This window comes from Mustela putorius, unplaced genomic scaffold (assembly GCF_011764305.1).
Source record: "Mustela putorius furo isolate JIRA1106 unplaced genomic scaffold, ASM1176430v1.1 tig00000153_pilon_pilon_pilon, whole genome shotgun sequence".
NCBI lineage: Eukaryota > Metazoa > Chordata > Mammalia > Carnivora > Mustelidae > Mustela > Mustela putorius.
Genome location: NW_025421297.1, coordinates 3152 through 25698, shown reverse-complemented (window position 1 = coordinate 25698; position 22547 = coordinate 3152). Strand labels below are relative to the sequence as shown.

General features: G+C 42.6%; 1 pseudogene; it reads left to right on the top strand.

The window, feature by feature from the left end:
• The first annotated feature begins 8745 nt into the window (after positions 1–8745).
• On the top strand, positions 8746–17862 carry LOC101689053 (annotated as a pseudogene).
• The last annotated feature ends 4685 nt before the right edge of the window (positions 17863–22547 follow it).

Genomic DNA, 22547 nt, shown 5'->3' with positions numbered 1-22547 from the left:
TGTAGGTTTGTTGAATTGAAGTGATTGACCGAGTGCAAGTGGGTGTGCCCGCAGATGCACCTTGGGGAGTGTGTGAGTTGAGAAGAGTCAGAGAAGGTTAGCAATCCTGGAAACCAAGATTCTCCTTTTGTCCCTCTGGGTGATGAAATTCCACACCATCATTGTTGGGGAAGACAGAATAGCTCCTGCCTCTATGGGCCTGCCCACAGAGACACCCATGTTCCTTCCTTCTGTGCATGGCAGGACCCCTTACATTAATCAGTTGTAGGACCACTCCCCCCCAAAGAGACCCCAAAGTGCAATGCTGTGAATGAGTTGTGTGTACAGGAAGTTCTGCTGGAATCCCTAGGCTTTGGGTGGCCTCCTTGTGCTCTCTAGATTCTCTCTTCAGGTGTGGGCTCTGCCCCTCAAGTGACATCACAGGGCCAGAGGAGGATGGGGTATGATGAGTTGTGTGCATGGCCTTGGGGTGGTTCCCCAAAGCCCCAAGTACAGTGGAGAGCTCTAAGTGGAGAGAAGTTCCTGATGTTCTCTGAGACCCAAAGCCCAAGATGCTGAAGGGCTGTTCACCATAGAGGCCAAAAACTCTTGTGGTGAGGGACAGTTCCTTCATGGAATGTGACCGTGCTCAGGTCCTCAAAATAACCTCATCCTGGGCCAGGAGAAGGCAATGGCCTTTTCATCCCAGGTCAGGAGGACTTATTACTTCCCCCTACTCCTAGAAGGGTGGGATGGTCTGGTTGGGGGTTCCTATGGTGTGCTGGCCTGGGGCCATCCTGAGCAGTGCCCTGATGGGGTGTCTGGCTGGGCACAGAACCCTTCTTCCCTCGGAGTTTCTCCCTGGAGGCGAGGGTTTCATGGTGATCCTGAATGTGCTGATGCTCCTACTCTTTGGGGTTGTCTTCTACATCATGAGAGAACATACTACAAAGCTCTAGGAGATTCAGGAATGGGGAAAACTGCACAGAGACAAGGAGGGAGGACCAGCAGATAAAGGAAGAGGCACTGAAGGCCAGAGGTAAAGTCAGGGCAGGGTCAAGGCAGACAAGTGTTGGAAGCTGGTGCAGAGGAGAAGCAGACAGTAGGCCCTTTGCCAGGAGCAGGGGGCTGAGGAGGACCAGAGAGGACAGGTGCGGCTGTGGAGGCTCGAGGGGTCTGGAGTTAGATCTTCATGGAGACATATAGATGCTCTTGTGGGTTTTCCAGGTGCAGTCTTTGCTGCTCTTAGTGATGGAATTTATGGTGTATTTTTCACTTTTTTTTTTTTTTTCAGATGAACTCCAGGCAGATCTTGGTACATCGTGTATTTTTCCCAGAAGTTTCTGTGTCACATTGTAGGACACATTCTGGTTCTCAGTTCACCTGTTTCCTGTGTTGCCTTTCAGACAGGAGGAAATCTATTTACCTGGCCGGTAAGTGACTGTCCGTATATCCTTGGGTCTCTTGTCCCCTAAGCCATAGTGTCCCCTCTCTGTTTCATGCAGAGACATGAGGACCCATCCCTGGTGTATAAGTGGAAACTGGCGGGAGGACAGAACTTGCTCCATGGGCTTTTTCCCATCTGGGCTATTGTTTCACACATGGTGTTTTGAAACCTGGAATGATGGTGGTCACTGGAGTCTGTCATGCATCTTGGGTTATCTATCTATCTCCTTTGTAGCTTTTCAGGCTTCAATGCAACTAGTTCTCAGTTATCCTGAATACTCTGGAATATTTTAGAGAAACTATATAAAGAAATGGGTCATTAAATTTAGGAGTGTGATCTCTCCACATAATACCATCGTGGGAGAGTCTTTTCTCCACAGTTCCTGGAGGTACTGATCACAAAGTGTTGGGTAGAGGACTGGGCAGAGCTTTGGTAGGAATGTCGTGGGATAAGTTGTCAGTGGTCCAGTGATGAGTTTTCTGAGAATGTTTGGCCACTTTTACACTAGAGCTTACCTAACAACCCGGTCTGTATTTCATCTCTCCTTTTGTGTTATTTCCCATATCTCTCTTTTCTGGAAATCATTGGATGTAATAATAACTTCTTACATTCATGGAATAATGTATACTTTATTCCATAAAACATTTTCATACATTGTATGGTTTTTGACCTTTAAAGCAAATTGAAAGCAGATGGAATAAAAATTTTGTGTTTTTTTTTTTTTTTTCAAGTGAAAATTTCTTTATTTGCTCCATGGACTTCCAATTTTCAAGTGAAAATTTCTTTATGCAGTTGATATTGGGATTCATTTTAGAAAAATTGTGTGGATTAAATTTGTTAGTATTATTCACTTTCTTTTGGTAATCAAGAATGCTTGGACATAGTGTACTGTTCTTTGAAGGAATACTATTTTTAACTTTTTATTTATTATATAGATGGATGGTCCCATGTTAGGGGCATAGATACTTAAAACTGTTAGATCTTCTTCTTCTTTTTTTTTTTTTTTAAGATTTTATGCATTTATTTGACAGAGAGAAATCACAAGTAGACGGAGAGGCAGGCAGGGAGAGAGAGAGAGAGAGGGAAAGCAGGCTCCCCGCTGAGCAGAGAGCCCGATGCGGGACTCGATCCCAGGACCCTGAGATCATGACCTGAGCCAAAGGCAGCGGCTTAACCCCCCACTGAGCCACCCAGGCGCCCCAAAAACTGTTAGATCTTCTTGTTGGACAGATTCTTTGCGTATGATATAGTCTCCTTCCTCATCTCTTTTTATAGTCTTTGGCTTAAAATCTAATTGATCTGATGTAAGGATTGCCACGCCAGCTTTCTTCTGATGTCCATTAGCATGGTAAATTGTTTTCCACCCCCTTACTTTAAATCTGGAGCTGTCTTTGGGTCTAAAATGAGTTTCTTGTAGGCAACATATAGATGGGTTTTGTTTTTTTATCCATTCTGATACCCTGTGTCTTTTGATTGGGGCATTTAGCCCATTAACATTCAGGGTAACTATTGAGAGATATGAATTTAGTGCCATTGTATTGCCTGTAAAGTGACTGTTACTGTATATTGTCTCTGCTCCTTTCTGATCTACTACTTTTAGGCTCTCTCTTTTGCTTTAGAGGACCCCTTTCAATATTTTCTGTAGAGCTGGTTTGGTGTTTTTGCAAATTCTTTCAGTTTTTGTTTGTCTTGGAAGATTTTTATCTTTCCTTCTATTTTCAATGATAGCCTAGCTGGATATAGTATTCTTGGCTGCATGTTTTTCTTGTTTAGTGCTCTGAATATATCATGCCAGTTCTGTCTGGCCTGCAAGGCCTCTGTGGATAAGTCTGCTGGCAATCTAATATTTTAATCATTGTATGTTACAGACTTCTTTTCCTGGGCTGCTTTCAGGATTTTCTCTTTGTCGCTAAGACTTGTTAATTTTACTATTAGATGACGGGGTGTGGACCTATTCTTGTTGATTTTGAGGGGGGTTCTCTGCACCTCCTGGATTTGATGCTTGTTCCCTTTGTCATATTAGGGAAATTCTCTCCAATAATTCTCTTCAATATCTTCTAATCCCCTCTCTCTTTCTTCTTCTTCTGGAATCCCAATTATTTTAATGTTGTTTCATCTTATGGTGTCATTTATCTCTCGAATTCTCCCCTTGCAGTCCAGTAGCTGTTTGTCTCTCTTTTGCTCAGCTTCTTTATTCTCTGTCATTTGGTCTTCTATATTACTAATTCTTTCTTCTGCCTCATTTATCCTAGCAGTAAGTGCCTCCATTTTTTACTTTATTTCTTGTATTTTTTTTTAGTTTATTTATTTTCAGCATAACAGTATTCATTGTTTTTGCACCACACCCAGTGCTCCATGCAATCTGTGCCCTCTCTAATACCCACCACCTGGTTCCCCCAACCTCCTACCCCCTGCCCCTTCAAAACCCTCATATTGTTTTACAGAGTCCATAGTCTCTCATGATTCACCTCCCCTTCCAATTTCCTTCAGCTCTCTTCTCTTCTGCATCTCCCCATGGCCTCCATGTTATTTGTTATGCTCCACAAATAAGTGAAACCATATGATAATTGACTCTTTCTTCTTGACTTATTTCACTCAGCATAATCTCTTCCAGTCCCGTCCATGTTGCTACAAAAGTTGTGTATTCATCCTTTCTGATAGCAGCATAATACTCCATAGTGTGTATGGATCACATCTTTCTTATCCATTCATCCCTTGAAGGGCATCTTGGTCTTTCCACAGTTTGGTGACCGTGGCCATTGCTGCTATAAACACTGGGGTACAGATAGCCCCTTCTTTTTCATTCCATCTGTATCTTTGCGGTAAATACCCAGTATTGCAATGGCAGGGTCATAGGGAAGTTCTATTTTTAATTTCTTGAGGAATCCCCACACTGTTCTCCAAAGTGGCTGCACCAACTTGCATTCCCACCAATGGCGTAAGAGGGTTCCCCTTTTTCCACATCCCCTCCAACACATTTTGTGTCCTGTCTTGCTAATTTTGGCCATTCTAACTGGTGTAAGGTGCTATCTCAATATGGTTTTAATTTGAAAAGCTCCCTAATGGCTAGTGATGATGAACATGAGCGGGACCCAATTAATCTCAAGAGCCCCCATTTTTGACTGCACTTATTAATAGCTTTTTTGATTTCAATTTGGTTAGATTTAGTTCTTTTATTTCTCGGATAGGTATTTTATATCTCCAGAGAGGGTTTCTCTATTATCTTCCATGCCTTTTTGAGCCCAGCTAGAACCTTGAGAATCGTCATTCTGAACTCTAGATCTGACGTATTACTAATGTCTGTACTGATTAGTCCCTAGCCTTTGGTACTGTCTCCTGTTCTTTTTTTTTTTTTTTTTTTTTTTTTTTTGTGGTATTTCCACCTTGTCATTTTTTCCAGATAAGAGTATATGAAGGAGCAAATAAAATACTAGAAAGTCTGGCAAAAGACCCAAGGAAAATGCACTTTAAGCAAATCAGAAGAGACTCTAAATCATGGGTGGGGGAGTGGGGAGAAAGGGGATAAAAAGAAGTTCAGAAAAAAAAAATTGAAAAAAAGAAAACAAATAAAGAAAAAATACAAAAAAGAAAAAAAGATATATATATTAGACTGGGGACTAGAACAGGGTCACCCACTTAATTTTGGGAGTATTTTGGTCTCTTAGAAGAAACTACCTCCCAAAATTTTAAAGAATGAAAAACGTATATAAGGGTAAACATAGTGAAGGGATGGAATATGCCTATAAAGATGAAAAATAATTTTTTTTAAAATTTCTAAAAAAGGAGTTGATAAAGCAAGTTGTTTGGGAGAATAAAGAAAAAGAAAGTGGAGAGAATTTGCTCAGGGCTGGGGACTAGAACACAACAAGCCCAGAGCTAGATTTAGGGTATATTTTGATCTACTAGAAGAAGTTGTACCACAAAATTTCTTAGAAGAAAAAAACCCTAGGTGTATACAAAAAAATAAAGTTAAATACAATGAAGAATAAAATATGAGTATAATAATGAATGTTCAAAAAAAGATTATTTTCATTATTTTTTTTGAAGTATGAAAGGTATTGTTAAGATAAACTATTTAAAAAAACATTAAAAAAGAAAAAGGGTAAAAGTTAAAAAAAATAGTAGAAAAAAAAATTAACTGCAAGCCTAAAGAATCATGGGTAGAAAGCCGTGAGTTCCGTGCTTTGCTTTCTCTTCCTCTGGAATTCTGTTGTTCTCCTTGGTAAGTGAACTTTGTCTTGGCTGGATTTCTTGTTTATATTCTGGGTGAGGGGCCTGTTGTAGTGATTCTCAAGTGTCTTTGCCCCAGGCAGAATTGCACCGCCCTTACCAAGGGCCAGGCTAAGTAAACCACTAGGGTTTGCTTTCAGGAGCTTTTGTTCCCTGAGCACTTTCTGTAGAGTTCTGGAGGACGGGAATCAAAAATGGCGGCCTTGCAGTCTCTGGCCAGAGGAACCGAGGGCCCCACTCCTCAGTGTGCCCTCAGAGAAAAGCCCTCAATCACTCCCGTCTCCCTGGCCTCTGGCTGCACTCCGAGCTCACCCAGCCTGCGACTGGTTCAAGGTAACCCCGACCTGAGAGCTCACTCCTCAGCTCTGTCTCTGTAGCAGTCTTCCCTGCTCTAATACCTGCGAGCTCTGTGACACTCAGACACTCCTGATCCTTCTGTGACCTTGTGGGACCTGGGGCCACGCTGACCCCACAAGGGCTTCACCCCAGTTTAGCCTCTGGAGTGATGTCCTCTGTGGAGCAGACTTTTTAAAGTCCTAATTTAGTGCTCTGTTGTTCCACCCCTTGCTGGGAGCCGGCCCCTCCCACTGTGGTCTATCTTCCCATAGCTTTGGATTCACTTCTCCGCCTGTCCTACCTTTCAGACAGTGGTCAATTTTCTGATTCTAGAATTGCTGTTCTTCTTCTCTTCAATCTCCCATTGGATTTGTAGGTGTTCAGAATGGTTTGATAAGCTATCTAGCTGATCTCCAGCTACCTGATATAGTCTCAGCCTGCTATTTCTCTGCCATCTTGACTCCTCTCAAAAGTTCTTTTGATTTTTAATTTAACTGTCATTTTAATGGTTTTGCTATTCAACTACATTTTCTTTTCTTTTTTTTTTTTTAATTTCTTTCCAGTGTTCCAACATTCATTGTTTATGCACCACACCCAGTTCCATGCAATATGTGCCCTCCATAATACCCACCACAGGCTCACCCAACCTCCCACCCTCTCTCCTCCAAAACCCTCAGTTTGTTTCTCAGTGTTTTTATTTTTAATGTTGTGGTTTTTAAGACTCAGGACAATAACTTGGCAAAGGTCATACAGCAGCAACAGGCAGGCATGGAACTCAGCCTGCAATCTGGCTCTCTGACCTGCGGTCCAGGGAATTTCCCAAAACATCCTATTGTTTGCCTGTGTCAGGAGGGTATCTCCTCTCTAGCCTCTTTCCTTACTCTGTTGGTAGTGTCACCTGTAGCATAGAAAGGAGGCAAGTGCCAGTAGATCAATACTATGCAGACTTGTTCTGGCTCATGTCTCAGCAGCGTGTCTTCCCTTTCAGCCCTGAAGGTGGCAAAACTGTATGCAGGTAAGTGACTCAGTTTCCTGTGGGTTTACCTCCCCAGCCTCCACTATGCCACCTTCTCTGTCATTGGACTGCACACCAGGATGGGGTTTAGGTCCCTGATCTTCTTGTTATGTTAGTAGTGTCGTTCTAATTTTGTTCTGGAGTGTCTGTCCTATTGGAGGTAACAGCTTTACTATGCTGACTTTTTAGGGTCTTATGACAGATATACATTTGCTGTGATTAGTTAGCTTCCTTTCTTCTTCCCAAAGGGAAGTATGAAGGTTGGAGGAGTTTATACTTTGCATCACTGAGAGACAGGGTCCCTGTATTCTTCTCTTGCTCATTTCAGGACCTCACTTTATAGAGGGTAGCTTGATATGGTCCTTAGGCTAATTGGGTTTGAGGTTCCATCTAGGTTTTTGGAGAAATTGTTATTCCACTGCTGCCCCATTCGCATCTCCAGTTCCTTAATCTTACTCACATCTGTAAAGTCCTCTCTGCCAAAACATATTCACATTTTCTGGGGCATAGGACACGGCCATACTTGGGGGCTGATCATGTGTGGTGTATCCTTGCTTTTGATCTCTCTAGGTGATTATAAAGAGAAGAGGATGACTAGACCCAATGTTTTTGGGTTTCCCCTTACACACAGGGATGTTTTTCCTTGCAATACTCCATGATAAAGGGAAGCAAATTCATTACTTTCTTGCTTTGAACTTCTCTCTCCCCTTCCTTGAATCTTCTCCATTATCTCTTGATGGGGCAAGATTTCTCTGGTGCCATGTCCTGAGCTCTCCTCACCCATAGCTGAGAGTCATTCTCCCAGTGCAGCTCCACCAAGTTGTATTGCTCTACCATGATTTTGAATCAGTTTGCAAGTTCAGTTCTGCCAGTTCGTTATAAGTAAATGGAGGCCTCAGAAATTTTGATCTCCTCAGTTCTTTCTCAAGAAAACTTAGTTTTCAGGATGGATGTGTGGCTAGGGATTGAGAAAGAATATTTTGATAATGAAGTCTGTGCAAAAAGTCTACTTTTTAGGACAGCATCCAGTCTCTCAATGGTGTTAAGCTTTATGGCTTGGGATTCATAGGAATACTGTAGCATGATGGCTGTGGGTGTATGAGAGAGTGTGTTAGCAGGTTTGTGTGTGAGAGAGGAGAGAGAGAGAGAGAGAGAGAGACTGTGAGTGAAAAATAAATTCATCATGTGAATGCTTCCAAAACATTTTTTCCTATAACTCTTGGTTCAGTGTATTTCAGAGATAGGTACCAACACTGGTATGTACAGTCTCCTCAAGTCTCTGATTTGTTGTTCACATTTGTGCAATGTGGTTTTCTTGTAGATTGGCAGAAGGAGAAGTTCCAGGCCTGTGAGTTATTTCTGTTCTTTGGGTGCTCCTACTGCTATCCTATGGCTGCTGGCATCTCCTTCAGCTTGCTGTGGTGATACAGATGCTGGCATCATCAATGGTGGTGGGGTGGGATGGGGCATTGAAAGTCATGTAGCTGGGATTACTGGGTGTGACTGATATTGGATATAAGTGGGTATTCATTAGTGTTGGAGTCCAGTCTGGCACTCAAGTACCCTGTGACATGTCTACCACCCAGATCAGTCTCATGCTTATGTCTTCTGATTGGAGGGCTGTGTTCTTGAGTCAGAAGCCTCTCTTCTCAGGAGCTTTGGTCCTCCCTGCATGCAGCTGGGTGTCTGGGTGGGGTGGTCGTTGTGTGCCTTGTTATGTGGTAGGGTAAGTCTTTGAATGATTGGCAACTGTCTCTGCAGTGTCAGTCTGGATCCAGAGTCTGCCCATGAATGTCTTGCTGTCTCTGATGACAAGACTAGTGTGACCTTCAAGGACTCATCCAAGGAGACAGCAAATGGAAATGGAGTCTATAGCATCTTGGGTCATGAAGGCATCATATCAGGGTGCTCCTACTGGGAGTTGGAGATCAGGAATGCAGAAAGAAGTGAGTGGGCCCTGGGGGTCTGTAGGAGAGATGTGGAAAGGAAAGGCTGGCACCAGGAAGGGCCAGAAAAGGAGTTCTGGGTTGTGGGGATGTATGAAAAACATTCTGTTCCCTCCCTGCTAATGGAGAACACATTGTGCCAATTCCCCAGAGGGTAGGGGATTTCCTGGACCTGAAGGAAGGGGATGTCTCATTCTACAACATGACTGATGGTTCCCACATTTTCTCCTTCTCTCTTGCTTCCCCCCTCTGGGACTCTTTTTTTCATACTTCAGATTGAGGTCAGGAGAGGTGTCCCTGACCATCTGCTCTGGGGTGGGTGGGCCTGTGCAGACCCCTGTACCCATTAACAACCCTCCTTGTTCTTCAGAGGAGCCTGGGAGCCTCCCAGGGCAGGGGTTCAGTTCAGTCTGTGGTGTTGATGGTGATTTCCCAGGGGCTGAATCTCCATTACTCCCCTGTGGTCCCTGAAGCTATGTCCCCATAATGCTCCAACACTGTCCCAGATTCCTCATGGTGGCTCCTCCTGGAGCTGCAGATTCCCAGGGGTACTAGCCTCTGAAGTTAGTCCTGAATGATTGGGTGTCTTGACCTTCTTTTTGCGTATAGACTGCTGGGGGTGAGGTTATGAGAATAGTTGGTTTATGCCTTAGGCTCAGGTAGTAGAAGATAAATGTTGACTTTTTCAGCTGTAATGGGGTTGGCTGAATTTTGCTATTGGAAGTCATGTTTCTTTTGATCATGAACATTATTTCATGGAGTCTTTGTATTGTTTTGATATGAAATGAGATGAGATATGAATTATTCTGAAGAATTAAATGGTGTTTATTTTATATAGTTTGAGTTGTGCAGATGAAACCAGAGGCTACAGGTAGGTTACCTGCTCTATTTAGGAAATGTGCACTCTGACTAAAAGACATTGTCCATCTGAACATTTCTGAAGAAATGTATGGCTAATGGACTTGAAGAAGAGTGGAGTATAATATTCTATTATATGTGCTTCCTATTCTGGAATGGATGAGACATACTTATCTTAACGAACCTTAGTAAATATTTGTTTTTTTCTGAAATACTAGTGCTGTATTAATTCAGGGAATGGAAAATGAGAGTTTGTTTTTCCTTGTGAGTCAACAGCAGTTGGAAAGAACAGAACTGCTACCAGAATAAAGAGGTAAATGAAGATGAATGTTTTCAGACCCTGGGTGAATTGCAGAAAGCTTTGTCCATGAGCACAGTTCCAGGATCTATGTAGGGCTTCTCAGTACTTCTAGTCCAACTGAAAAGGTGGATGGAACCCACAGGAAACAGAAGGAAACCAGACTGTTGAGGACTCAGACCTTAATGAGTAAAGGTTTGTTGGCTCCTGAAGTAGAGAACACTGACCTGTTGTGGTTCTGGGAGAGATGAGGAAGACACAAAATTGGAAGTAGAAGAAGGCGGTCACAGATCTCAGTTCCTGTCTGTGACCAAAAACAGGAAAGGATGGCGTCCCTTTGGATATTTTTCTATCTTGGCATGTAGATGTGTCCTTTGTATTAATTATCTATTTTCCTTCTCCCTTCTTACCAGTGTGATTTTAAGCAAGTTGTCCCTGGTAATATTTCAAATATAATGTCTGGGTAACAGAGGAGTCAAATGAGTGTGGCTGGACTTAAGGAATCAATATAACTGATACAATGCCTGAGACTGCCTGTTTGTTTCATTTTGGGGAAAGACTGAGAACTTTTTCACTTTTAAGTGTAGCCCTGTAAATGTGTAAATGTGGCATTGTTGTGTTGTTATATGGAAGTTCCAATGTGAGTAAATGGTGTATGTGGAAGCTGAGGAACTAATAGTGTGAAATCTGCCCCTTATTAATTGTCTTTTGATTCAGATCTACCATGTATGTGCCCTACTTGTTGATATTGGAGGTAATAAACGTTTCATTTTTGCCATGTGGCACATTTGGCACCGCCTTTGTCAGTTAGTGCACTGTTGGGTTTGGCCAGCAAACTCTGAGATGGTGAACGAAAACATTACTCTAGACCTCTTCATAGGAGAAAGGAGTGGCCTGGGGATCAGACACTTTAGTGGCAAAAGACCTCGAGCCAAGCTTTATCTCCAGTTTCATTGGGGGTCATATCAATACACCAAGCACAAGCACAAAGCAAGGAGGAAAGTATAGTCTTAATGGTCAGGACAATAATATATGGGGCAGTGTGTGAGAAGGGCAAGGAGGCTAGGAGTTCATGAAGTACATGAGCACCACATGTGCCTGTTTCGTCTTGAAATTTATACATATACTCCCTAGATGAGAACCTTGAGCTGCACTAAGAATGTGGCTGCTTTCAGCTGAGAAATTTCAATGGAGGCATAATGTTCTGGGCAATCCTCCTTTGTTTTTCAATTAGTCTTAACCAGGGAGGTGTATACAAGTCAGATTTTGTCTATGTAGACACTGAATTCCTACAGGGCACCAGAGGGAACACAGCAAGACGTAGCAGGAGTAAAACCTTTTTTTTTTTTTTCTTTAAAGATTTTATTTATGTATTTGTCAGAGAGAGATTGAGTGAGCACAAGCAGGGAGAGTGGCAGGCAGAGAGAAGCGGACTCCCTGCTGAGCAGAGAACTCATTGCAGGACTCCATCCCAGGACTCTGGGATCATGACCTGAGCTGAAGAAAGACATTTAACTGAGTGAGCCACCAATGTGTTCCACTTTTGGTGTTGTTTACCCCTTAATGTTATGATGCTACTGACAATGACCTGGAGAAGACTTAGCTTCCCTTGCCTTTGGGTGAATGAATATAGCATTGTAGCAGGTTGTGTTCTAGAGAATCTTGCCAGTTCTCTAGTGAGAGTTTTCCTGCCCAACAGGCTTCATCTGCAGCTTATTGGTGAATTTCTTTCCCTGGACAAGGTGGGACAGCCTTGTCCAATAAACAGGGACAAGGACCCTTGGACAAGGCTGTCCCACCTTGTCCAATAAACAGAATGTCAGTCTTTTTCTTTCAAAGGTATTCCGTCTTTTGGATGCTCTACCTCAGCCCTAGATGTAATGTCTGCTTCCTATATCTTCTACTTCTGGTTTCCATAGAGCTTTGTTTTATTTCTTTCAAAATTAAATACCTCTTTCTTAATAATTCTTTATATCAGATTTTCCCTGTTAACCTGAGTGATGTGGTTTCTGCCTCCTGACTGGACACTGAGTGATACAAACATCTACACTAATCTCTGTCTTGGAGGAGGACATTGTACTGCTCACAGTACATGGGAAAGGGTAGTGGAGGAATTTTTATATTTATCAAAATGTTTACCCCAACAATAAAGTCATAAATATACTCTTTGGGATCTTTGTATATATTTTAAATACTCTATGTGTTAATATATTATCTGACTTCATCTCCTCCTACAGTATACTTTGTGCCTTATGACACTGGATTACTTTTAGATGGGTTATGGGTATATTTCCTTTGAAATGGAGAGTAAAGGAAGATATGGATGTGATATGAATTATCCACATAAAAAAGAGAAATCTTTTGAAACTAGTGGACCAGCTGCCCATGTAATTCCAGAAAGAATGGTTAAAACCATCATTCCTGGGAGAAGTGAGGTTAGCATCTTCGCAGAAGGAGTCCTTCCATTTGTCTCCACCTTTCCGTTTACAACTAGTAGGATTCCAAAACCCAACAAAGGTTCCTCTGCACAGCACACCAGATGCCAAAGAGATCCATCCACGTTTACATCTGAAGCAGTGTGGATTGTGCGTCATGGAGACCAGAGCCCAGGCAGCATGGTAGGGCCTGTTACCCTGGCTTTTACAGTAGTGGTAACACTCACTTGTGACTCCTGAGGCCAAGAAGGTGGGGGTGAAAAGGGGTGAATGAAAGGCTACTTGGCCCTGTGGGCTATGGCAGGGTCCTCTGAGGTAGGACATCTGTGACCAGGAGGGAACAGTGCGGGGAAGGAAAAAGCAAGGCAGGGAGGCAGAGAAGAAGAAACGCTTTGTGTACTGTCTGCCCTGAGAGTTCAGCAAGAGAACTCTGAGCTTCGTGGGCCTCCCAAACTTGAAGGTCCTCCTCCTGGAGTGTGGGGCATGCCCCAAACCCAAGGGACTTAGTACATACTGGTCCCTCCAGAGTTGCCAGCCTCCTCTTTTTTTTATTTTTATTTTTTTGTTTTGAGCATGGTCTATACAGCCTGTAGGGTTACTCTGGAAAGATAAACCAAAAACTTGTGCTCTTCTGCCACCTGCTGTAATACTAAGGAAGGGCCTCTAACCTCCCACCCATGAACTGGTAGAATCAAAGTTAATAAATTTCTACCTACATACAAAATGTGTCAGCTACTTTAAACTACTTGGCAGAGGAAAATCTCCTTAAAGAGCATGACAAATCATGGTAATATGGTTTTGCTAAAAGAAAATGACAGTTCTCCAGCCACCAAGCCTACATTTACAGAAGATTGTGATCTCCAAATTAAGTTATTCAAAATAACTGTCAGAACAGAATTCAACAGGATACAAGAGAATCAGGCAATTCAATGAACTCAGTAATAAAATGAATGGCTAGAAGGAATACTTTACCCAAGAGACTGAATTTTTAAAATAGCACCAAACAAAAAATTCTGGAGCCGAACTCAGTAAATGAGATGAATGCATTAGAAAGATTGGAAATAGAGCAGATGATGTGGAAGGGAGAATCCATGATTTGCAAGGTAGAATATAGAAATGATTCAGATGGAAGTGAAGAGAACTAAGGTTTTTTTTTTTTTTTTTTTTTTTTTTTAAAGTGAAGAAACCCTGGGGTGCCTGGTTGCTTTAGTTAGTGGAGCATCGGACTCTTGATCTTTGGGTTGTGACCTGGAGCCCTACGTTGCATGTAGAGATTACTTAAAAAGGAAAACAAGCTTAGAAAATGAAGAAAGAAGATTGCAAGAACTACCAGTCTCTATTAGGAAAGCCAGTTAAGAATAGTGGGTATACCAAAAGGAGAAGAGGGGCAGAGTTGTTACGACAAAAGTATTGACTGAGAACTTCCCGATCCTGGAGAAAGAAGTGGACATAGAAGTCTGTGAAGTTAGTAGATAACCTTATTATCTCAATACAAAAATATCATCTCCAAGACACTTTCCGATGACTGTCTAATGTCAATAATAAGGAAGGAACTTGAAAAGACAGAAGAAAATAACCTAAAAAGGAACCCCCATAAGAGAGAACATCAGCAGATTTCTCAGCAGAAACTCTGTGGGCCGGGAGAGTGGAATAACATATTCATAGCATTGACAAATAAATATTGCCAGACAAGAAATCTGTATCCAGGATTTACCTTCCAGACATGAAGGAGAAATAAAGACTTTCCCAGAAAAACAAAATGTGAGGGAATTCCCCACCACTAGTCCTGCCTCCAAGACATATCGAGCAGAACTTTAATACTGTAATGAAAGAAGAAGGTACAGAGACTCTGAGTAAGCTGGCAGACAGAGTCAGAAACTGTAACCTTATTCTAGAATAGGGCATTAAACACTTAATGATAACAGCAATGGCTAAAGTTATTAAAAATAACTAAAGCTAAGAAAAAAAAGCTAAAGTAAAATGAACAAGAGGCAACTGAGTAGACCTAAAAATATGTGGGAAAGAGATGACAAAATTTCAAACAACTGAGTCGAGACACCTGGTTCTTGGACTATTCTTGAAAGCTTATGCAGAACTATATTGTATTAGTTGCATTATTGCCTTAGCTGCAAGTCATGTTTTATTCCCTACTAAGGACGTTTTTGCATCTCTTAATCTCATAATCTCATGCATGATCAATCATTTACTTTTCTTTTTACCCACTGATTATAGGAACCTAAGGGGAGTGGAAAGAAACATTTGTCTCAAAATTATCTGACATACCTCATCATTCCAGGTCCTGAATGGGGTGCCTTATTTTCCAGAAGAATATAGAGCTCCAGATTCTTTCAAGGTCCACCCTCTCAAGGTTTCCAGAAACACCTCATCCTCCTCTCATACATTCACCTCCTTCCCCAAACAAGTAGTGGCTGTCCCTTCTCCTCCAGAGGGCAATGCAGCTTTGGGAATGATAGCCAGCCTTCTCACTGGGCTTTCCTTGTGTTAATGAAGATTTCTTTGCCTCAAAACCCAAGTCTCAGACATTAGCTTACTGGGCATTGGGTGCTCAGCTTGTCTGAGTTTGTAACACAATATATAGGTTAAAGAGGAAATCAAAAAAGAAATAAAATAATGGCCTCAAACCATTGTTGAAAATGAAAATACAATATATCAAATTTTGTGGGTTGCAGTAAAAGCAGTTCAGAGAGGAAGTTGAGAGCAACAGAAAATGAGAACTATCTCAAATAAACAATCTACCTTTACCCTTCAATGACTAGAAAAAGAGGACCAAATTAAGCCCAAACTTAACAAAAGGAAAGAAATAATAAAAATCAGAGCAGAAGTAAATGAAATAGAGACTAGAAAAATGATAGAAGGATCAATGAAACTAAAAGCTGGTTCTATGGGGCGCCTGGGTGGCTCAGTGGGTTAAAGCCTTGGCCTTTGGCTCAGGTCATGATCCCAGGGTCCTGCGATTGAGCCCCACATCGGGCTCTCTGCTCAGCAGGGAGCCTGCTTCCTCCTCTATGCCTGCTTCTCTGCCTACTTGTTATCTCTGTCTGTCAAATAAATAAATAAAATCTTTAAAAAAAAAAGCTGGTTCTAGAAGATGATGAACACAAAAGGGCAAAAGTTAGCTAGTCTAAGAAAAAAAAAGGAGACATGGGACTCTATGGTGACTAATATAACATAATATAATAAAAAAAGAAGAAATAAAAGAGGGTTTTTACAATGGATTGGACAGGAATAGGTAGAATCATGAGAGACTATGAATAATTGCATACCAACAAATTATATATTTAAAGGAAATGGGTCCATTTCTAGAAGCACACAACTGACCAATACTGACTTAAGAAGATGTAGACAACCTGAACAGACCAGTATAGTTATCTGAGAGGCACAGGTGGAGGCTGAAGGACAGGAAGACAGGCGTGTAGGGGAGGCACAGACACCAGAGAGCCTGGGGTTGAGGGTCACATGGGGCCTACAGGCCCCCAAATTGCAAATGGCATACAAAGGAGCTCTCCTTATGGCCGTTCTCTGCCCACTGATAACCAGATTAGCTCTGACCTGGCTGAGTTCCAAGAGCCCCCTCAACTTGCCTCTGTATTCATTGTGGAGAACTGGGCTGCAGGAGCTTTGGAACAGTTACAGTGAGATTCCAGAAAAATGGTATCCCCACTCCACCACTATCTCTGACAGAAAGACAGCTCTCCCTGTGGTCCTGCCTATTTGTTTCGTCCCCCAGAGCCCAGCTGGTGGAGGATGTGCCCTGGGACAATGTCCCTGCAGAGAAGGGGCAGGTCTTTCTACTACCATCTGACTGAATAGGACAAGTACTAACTCTGCCTTCACATCAGTGTGAGGAACCCCAGCCCTCAGGACACTTATCCAGGCCCCACCCCTTCTAGCATCCTGAATGGCAAAGTGCACTCCAAAGTCCCTGTTATAGAAGCAAACTTGTTAGCGGACAAAGATTTGCCATGGTATGCTTGGAAGCTGTCTTTATGTTCTTCCTGAGTCCTGTGAACTCCCTGCAATGACCACCTTTTTGATGTTAATCAGAGCACCATGTGCTCCCTGATCAGCCTGCCAATGTGCCTGTCCTTCCACCAGCCTTGAACACAGGAAGCTCCCTACTTGATCTCACCAACCTGCACTTTCCCCTGGCACTTCCCATTTCCCAGGGCCCTGAAGAGACAGCCTACCCCAGCCTGAGTGAGGGCATCAGTACCTCCAAATAAAGACACAGCATGATCTACCTCAGGATCAGTGGGAGCCAGTGCCTGGACCAAGGTTGGACTTTACTCTCTGCTCAGCTACCCATCCTGTGGTCTTCCCTGAGCAATCCAAAACCCTAGGCTTCCTGAAGCAGTCCCCACCCCCACATTCAAGGCTCTGATAGCCAACCCTCACAGTTAGCTTTCTCCCTGGGCCACCCCTCACTCAGCGCTCTGGCTCTCTCATCCTCCAATCCTTCCACCTCTGCTTCCTCTCCTGTGCTGGGTAACCTGCTTACCCACCTGCTTCCACTGGAATCCCTTCCTGCCACCACCATGCGCCCCTCAGCCTCCTGAGTTTGTCCAAGGGCCCAGCTGACACCCAAGAGCAGCTGCCCAAATAGTTTGTGACAACAATGGCATTGCCTTGTCCTGCATCACTCCAGGTGTCCCCCTGGATACCAGCAAACTGTCCACTGACCAGAGGCTGCCTCCATACCCATACAGCCCCCCAATTTGGTTCTGCCCACTCAGCCACCTACCCCAAAGCCTCTACAGCATCCAGCAATGTCCTCTCAGGCCTGCTCAAAACAACCTTCAGGTGGGCAGCCCCTGGGAAGCCCACCACACTGTGGGACACTATACCTACCCAGCTCAATGGGCATGAGCAAGCATTTTACCATCAGCCAGTGAGGGACTTCAGCCTGGGAAACCTGTTTCCTCACAGCATGCTCTTTGATGACTGCTGCTCTGACTTGTTTGTCCCCTGGCATGCACACACTTTGTCACAGCAGCAGGAATGGTTTAGTATGGAAGCCCATCAACCAGCCTGATGTTGGACCCCCCAGCTTTTCTGAGGGGCCTTTATTTTTAGGGGACAAGGGGCCAATTAGTGACCTATAGGACCCCCATGCCCTCAACCACCAGAACTTGATTCTCTGTTCCTGCCATGGCTCAGGGCCCAACATCATCCTCCCAGGAGAATCCTCCCCAGGTTATTGTAAGGAGATTGTGGCAGCCCTGGCTGGAGTGACTGCAGACACTGGCAAAGATGTGGAGAAAGGGGAACCCTCCTACACTGTTGTTGGGAATGCAAGCTGGTGCAACCACTCTGGAAAACAGCATGGAGATTCCTTAAAATGTTGAAAATAGGGCTACCTTATGACCCAGCAATTGCACTAATGGATATTTACCCTAAAGATACAAACATAGTGATCCAAAGGGGCATGTGCACCCGAATGTTTATAGCAGTAATGTCCCCAATAGCCAAACTATGGAAAGAACCTAGCTGGCCATCAACAGATGATGGATAAAGAATTATCCATTCTTTATTCTATGTGTGGTATATATACACAATGGAATACTATGCAGCCATCAAAAGAAATGAAATCTTGCCATTTTCGACAACGTGGATGGAACTAGAGGGTATCATGCTTAGCGAAATAAGTTAATCAGAGAAAGACAGCTATCATATGATCTACCTGATATGAGGAAGTGGAGATGCAACGTGGAGGGGTTGGGGAGTAGGAAAAGAATAAATGAAACAAGATGGGATCAGGAGGGAGACAAACCATAAGAGACTCTTACTGTCACAAAACAAATTGAGGGTGACCGGGGGAGGGGGATAGGGAGAGGGTGGTGTGGTTATGGACATTGGGGATGGTTTATGCTATGGTGAGTGCTGCGAAGTGTGTAAACCTGGTGATTCACAGACCTGTGCCCCTGGGGCTAATAATATATTTTATGTTTATAAAAAAAAATTAAAAAATTAAAAACAAAACAAAACAAAAAAATCCTAAAAACTCCTAAAAGAAAACCTTGTGGTCAAATGGCTTCACTAGTGAATTCTATGAACATGCAGTGGAAAATTAATACCAATACTCCTCAAAGTCTTCCATAATGTTAAGAAAGAGACAACAATTTCAAATTCATTCTACAAAGGCAGTATTACTTGGATAGCAAACCAAATAAGGATAACACCAGATCAAAAAAGCAATAAACCAGTATCCTTGATGAATACAGATGGAAAAATTCTCAGTAAAATGTTATCAAACTGAGTTCACACATTAAACAAATTAGGCACCATGGCTAAATGAGATTTATTTGTGGGATGCAAGGGTAGTTAAACCTACAAAGATCAATAAATGTAATTCAGTACACCAAGAAAACGAAAGATAAAAATCACATGATCATCTCAAAAGTTGCCCAAAGAAATTAGACTAAATATACCATCTTTTATGATAAAAACTCTTAGCAGATTGGCTATAGAAGGAACATACCTCTACATAATAAAGGCCACCTACAGGAATACCACAGCAAATATTCTACTCAATGAAGAAAAATTGAAAGCATTTTCTCTAAGAACAGGAACATAACAAAGAAGGATACTCCCCCACCTCTATTCAATATAGTAGCGGAAGTCCTAGCTAGCAATTAGGCAAGAGAAAGAAATAAAAGCCTTCCACATCAGGAAAGAAGAAGTGAAAATGTCACTCTTTGCAAATATCATCTTACATACAGAAAAATCTTAAGAGTCAATAAAAAAACCTGTTGAGGAGGGAGTCAAGATGGCGGAGAAGTAGCAAGCTGAGACTGCTTCAGCTAGCCGGAGATCAGCTAGATAGCTTATCTAAAGATTGCAAACACCTGAAAATCCATCGGCAGATCGAAGAGAAGAAGAACAGCAATTCTGGAAACAGAAAATCAACCACTTTCTGAAAGGTAGGACCGGCGGAGAAGTGAATCCAAAGCGACGGGAAGATAGACCCCGGGGGGAGGGGCCGGCTCCCGGCAAGCGGAGGAGCAACCGCGCACAAAATCAGGACTTTTAAAAGTCTGTTCCGCTGAGGGACATCGCTCCAGAGGCTAAACCGGGGCGAAGCCCACGCGGGGTCAGCGTGGCCTCAGGTCCCGCAGGGTCACAGAAGGATCGGGGGTGTCTGAGTGTCGCAGAGCTTGCGGGTATTGGAACGGGAAAGCCGGCTACAGAGACAGAGCCGACAGTAAGCTCGCAGCTCGGGGTTACCTTGAACCGGTCGCAGGCTCAGTGAGCTCGGAGCGCGGCCGGAGGTCAGGCAGACGGGAGTAAACTGGGCGCTGTTTTCTGAGGGCGCACACTGAGGAGTGGGGCCCTGGGCTCTCGGCTCCTCCGGGCCGGAGACCAGGAGGCCGCCATTTGTATTCCCGTCCTCTGGAACTCTACGGAAAGCGCTCAGGGAACAAAAGCTCCTGAAAGCAAACCCGAGCCGATTACTCACCCCGGCCCGGGTAAGGGCGGTGTAATTCCGCCTGGGGCAAAGACACTTGAGAATCACTACAACAGGCCCCTCCCCCCAGAAGATCAACAAGAAATCCAGCCGAGACCAAGTTCACCTACCAAGGAGTTGCGGTTTCAATACCAAGGAGAGAGCAGCAGAATTCCAGAGGAGGAGAAAGCCAAGCACGGAAACTCATGGCTTTTTTCCTGTGATTTTTTTTTTAGTCTTGCAGTTAATTTAATTTTTTCTTTTTCATTTTTTTTTTTTTTTTTTCGCCTTCGGGTAAAATTTTTTTTTTTTTTTTAACTGTTACCTTTTTCTTTTTTAACGATTTTTTACTAGTTTATCTAATATATATATATATATTATTTTTTTTTTTTGTACATTTTTCTTAGGTGTTTTCTTTTTTTTAAAATTCTTTTCTTTTCTTTTCTTTTTTTTTTTTTCTTTTTTTTTTTCTCTCTTCCTTTTTGAACCTCTTTTTTATCCCCTTTCTCCCCACTCACGATTTTGGATCTCTTCTAATTTGGTTAAAGCATATTTTCCTGGGGTTGTTGCCACCCTTTTAGTATTTTACTTGCCCCTTCATTTACTCTTATCTGGACAAAATGACAAGACGTAAAAATTCAACACAAAAAAAAAAGAACAAGAGGCAGTACCGAAGGCTAGGGACCTAATCAATACAGACATCGGTAATATGTCAGATCTAGAGTTCAGAATGACAATTCTCAAGGTTCTAGCCGGGCTCGAAAAAGGCATGGAAGATATTAGAGAAACCCTCTCGAGAGATATAAAAGCCCTTTCTGGAGAAATAAAAGAACTAAAATCTAACCAAGTTGAAATCAAAAAAGCTATTAATGAGGTGCAATCAAAAAAATGGAGGCTCTCACTGCTAGGATAAATGAGGCAGAAGAAAGAATTAGTGATATAGAAGACCAAATGACAGAGAATAAAGAAGCTGATCAAAAGAGGGGACAAACAGCTACTGGACCACGAGGGGAGAATTCGAGAGATAAGTGACACCATAAGACGAAACAACATTAGAATAATTGGGATTCCAGAAGAAGAAGAAAGTGAGAGGGGAGCAGAAGGTATACTGGAGAGAATTATTGGGGAGAATTTCCCCAATATGGCAAAGGGAACGAGCATCAAAATTCAGGAGGTTCAGAGAATGCCCCTCAAAATCAATAAGAATAGGCCCACACCCCGTCACCTAATAGTAAAATTTACAAGTCTCAATGACAAAGAGAAAATCCTGAAAGCAGCCCGGGGAAAAAAGTCTGTAACATACAATGGTAAAAATATTAGATTGGCAGCTGACTTATCCACAGAGACCTGGCAGGCCAGAAAGAGCTGGCATGATATTTTCAGAGCACTAAACGAGAAAAACATGCAGCCAAGAATACTATATCCAGCTAGGCTATCATTGAAATAGAAGGAGAGATTAAAAGCTTCCAGGACAAACAACAAACTGAAAGAATTTGCAAATACCAAACCAGCTCTACAGGAAATCTTGAAAGGGGTCCTCTAAGCAAAGAGAGAGCCTACAAGTGGTAGATCAGAAAGGAACAGAGACCATATACAGTAACAGTCACCTTACAGGCAATACAATGGCACTAAATTCATATCTCTCAATAGTTACCCTGAATGTGAATGGGCTAAATGCCCCTGTCAAAAGACACAGGGTATCAGAATGGATAAAAAAACAAAACCCATCTATATGTTGCCTCCAAGAAACACATTTTAAGCCCGAAGACACCTCCAGATTTAAAGTGAGGGGGTGGAAAAGAATTTACCATGCTAATGGACATCAGAAGAAAGCAGGAGTGGCAATCCTTATATCAGATCAATTAGATTTTAAGCCAAAGACTATAATAAGAGATGAGGAAGGACACTATATCATACTCAAAGGGTCTGTCCAACAAGAAGATTTAACAATTTTAAATATCTATGCCCCCAAATGTGGGAGCAGCCAACTATATAAACCAATTAATAACAAAATCAAAGAAACACATCAACAATAATACAATGATAGTAGGGGACTTTAACACTCCCCTCACTGAAATGGACAGGTCATCCAAGCAAAAGATCAGCAAGGATATAAAGGCCTTAAATGACACACTGGACCAGATGGACATCACAGATATATTCAGAATATTTCATCCCAAAGCAACAGAATACACATTCTTCTCTAGTGCACATGGAACATTCTCCAGAATAGATCAACATCCTCGGTCCTAAATCAGGACTCAACCGGTATCAAAAGATTGGGATCATTCCCTGCATATTTTCAGACCACAATGCTCTAAAGCTAGAACTCAACCACAAAAGTTTGGAAAGAACCCAAATACATGGAGACTAAACAGTATCCTTCTAAAGAATGAATGGGTCAACCGGGAAATTAAAGAAGAATTGAAAAAAATCATGGAAACAAATGATAATGAAAACACAAAGGTTCAAAATCTGTGGGACACAACAAAGGCAGTCCTGAGAGGAAAATATATAGCGGTACAAGCCTTTCTCAAG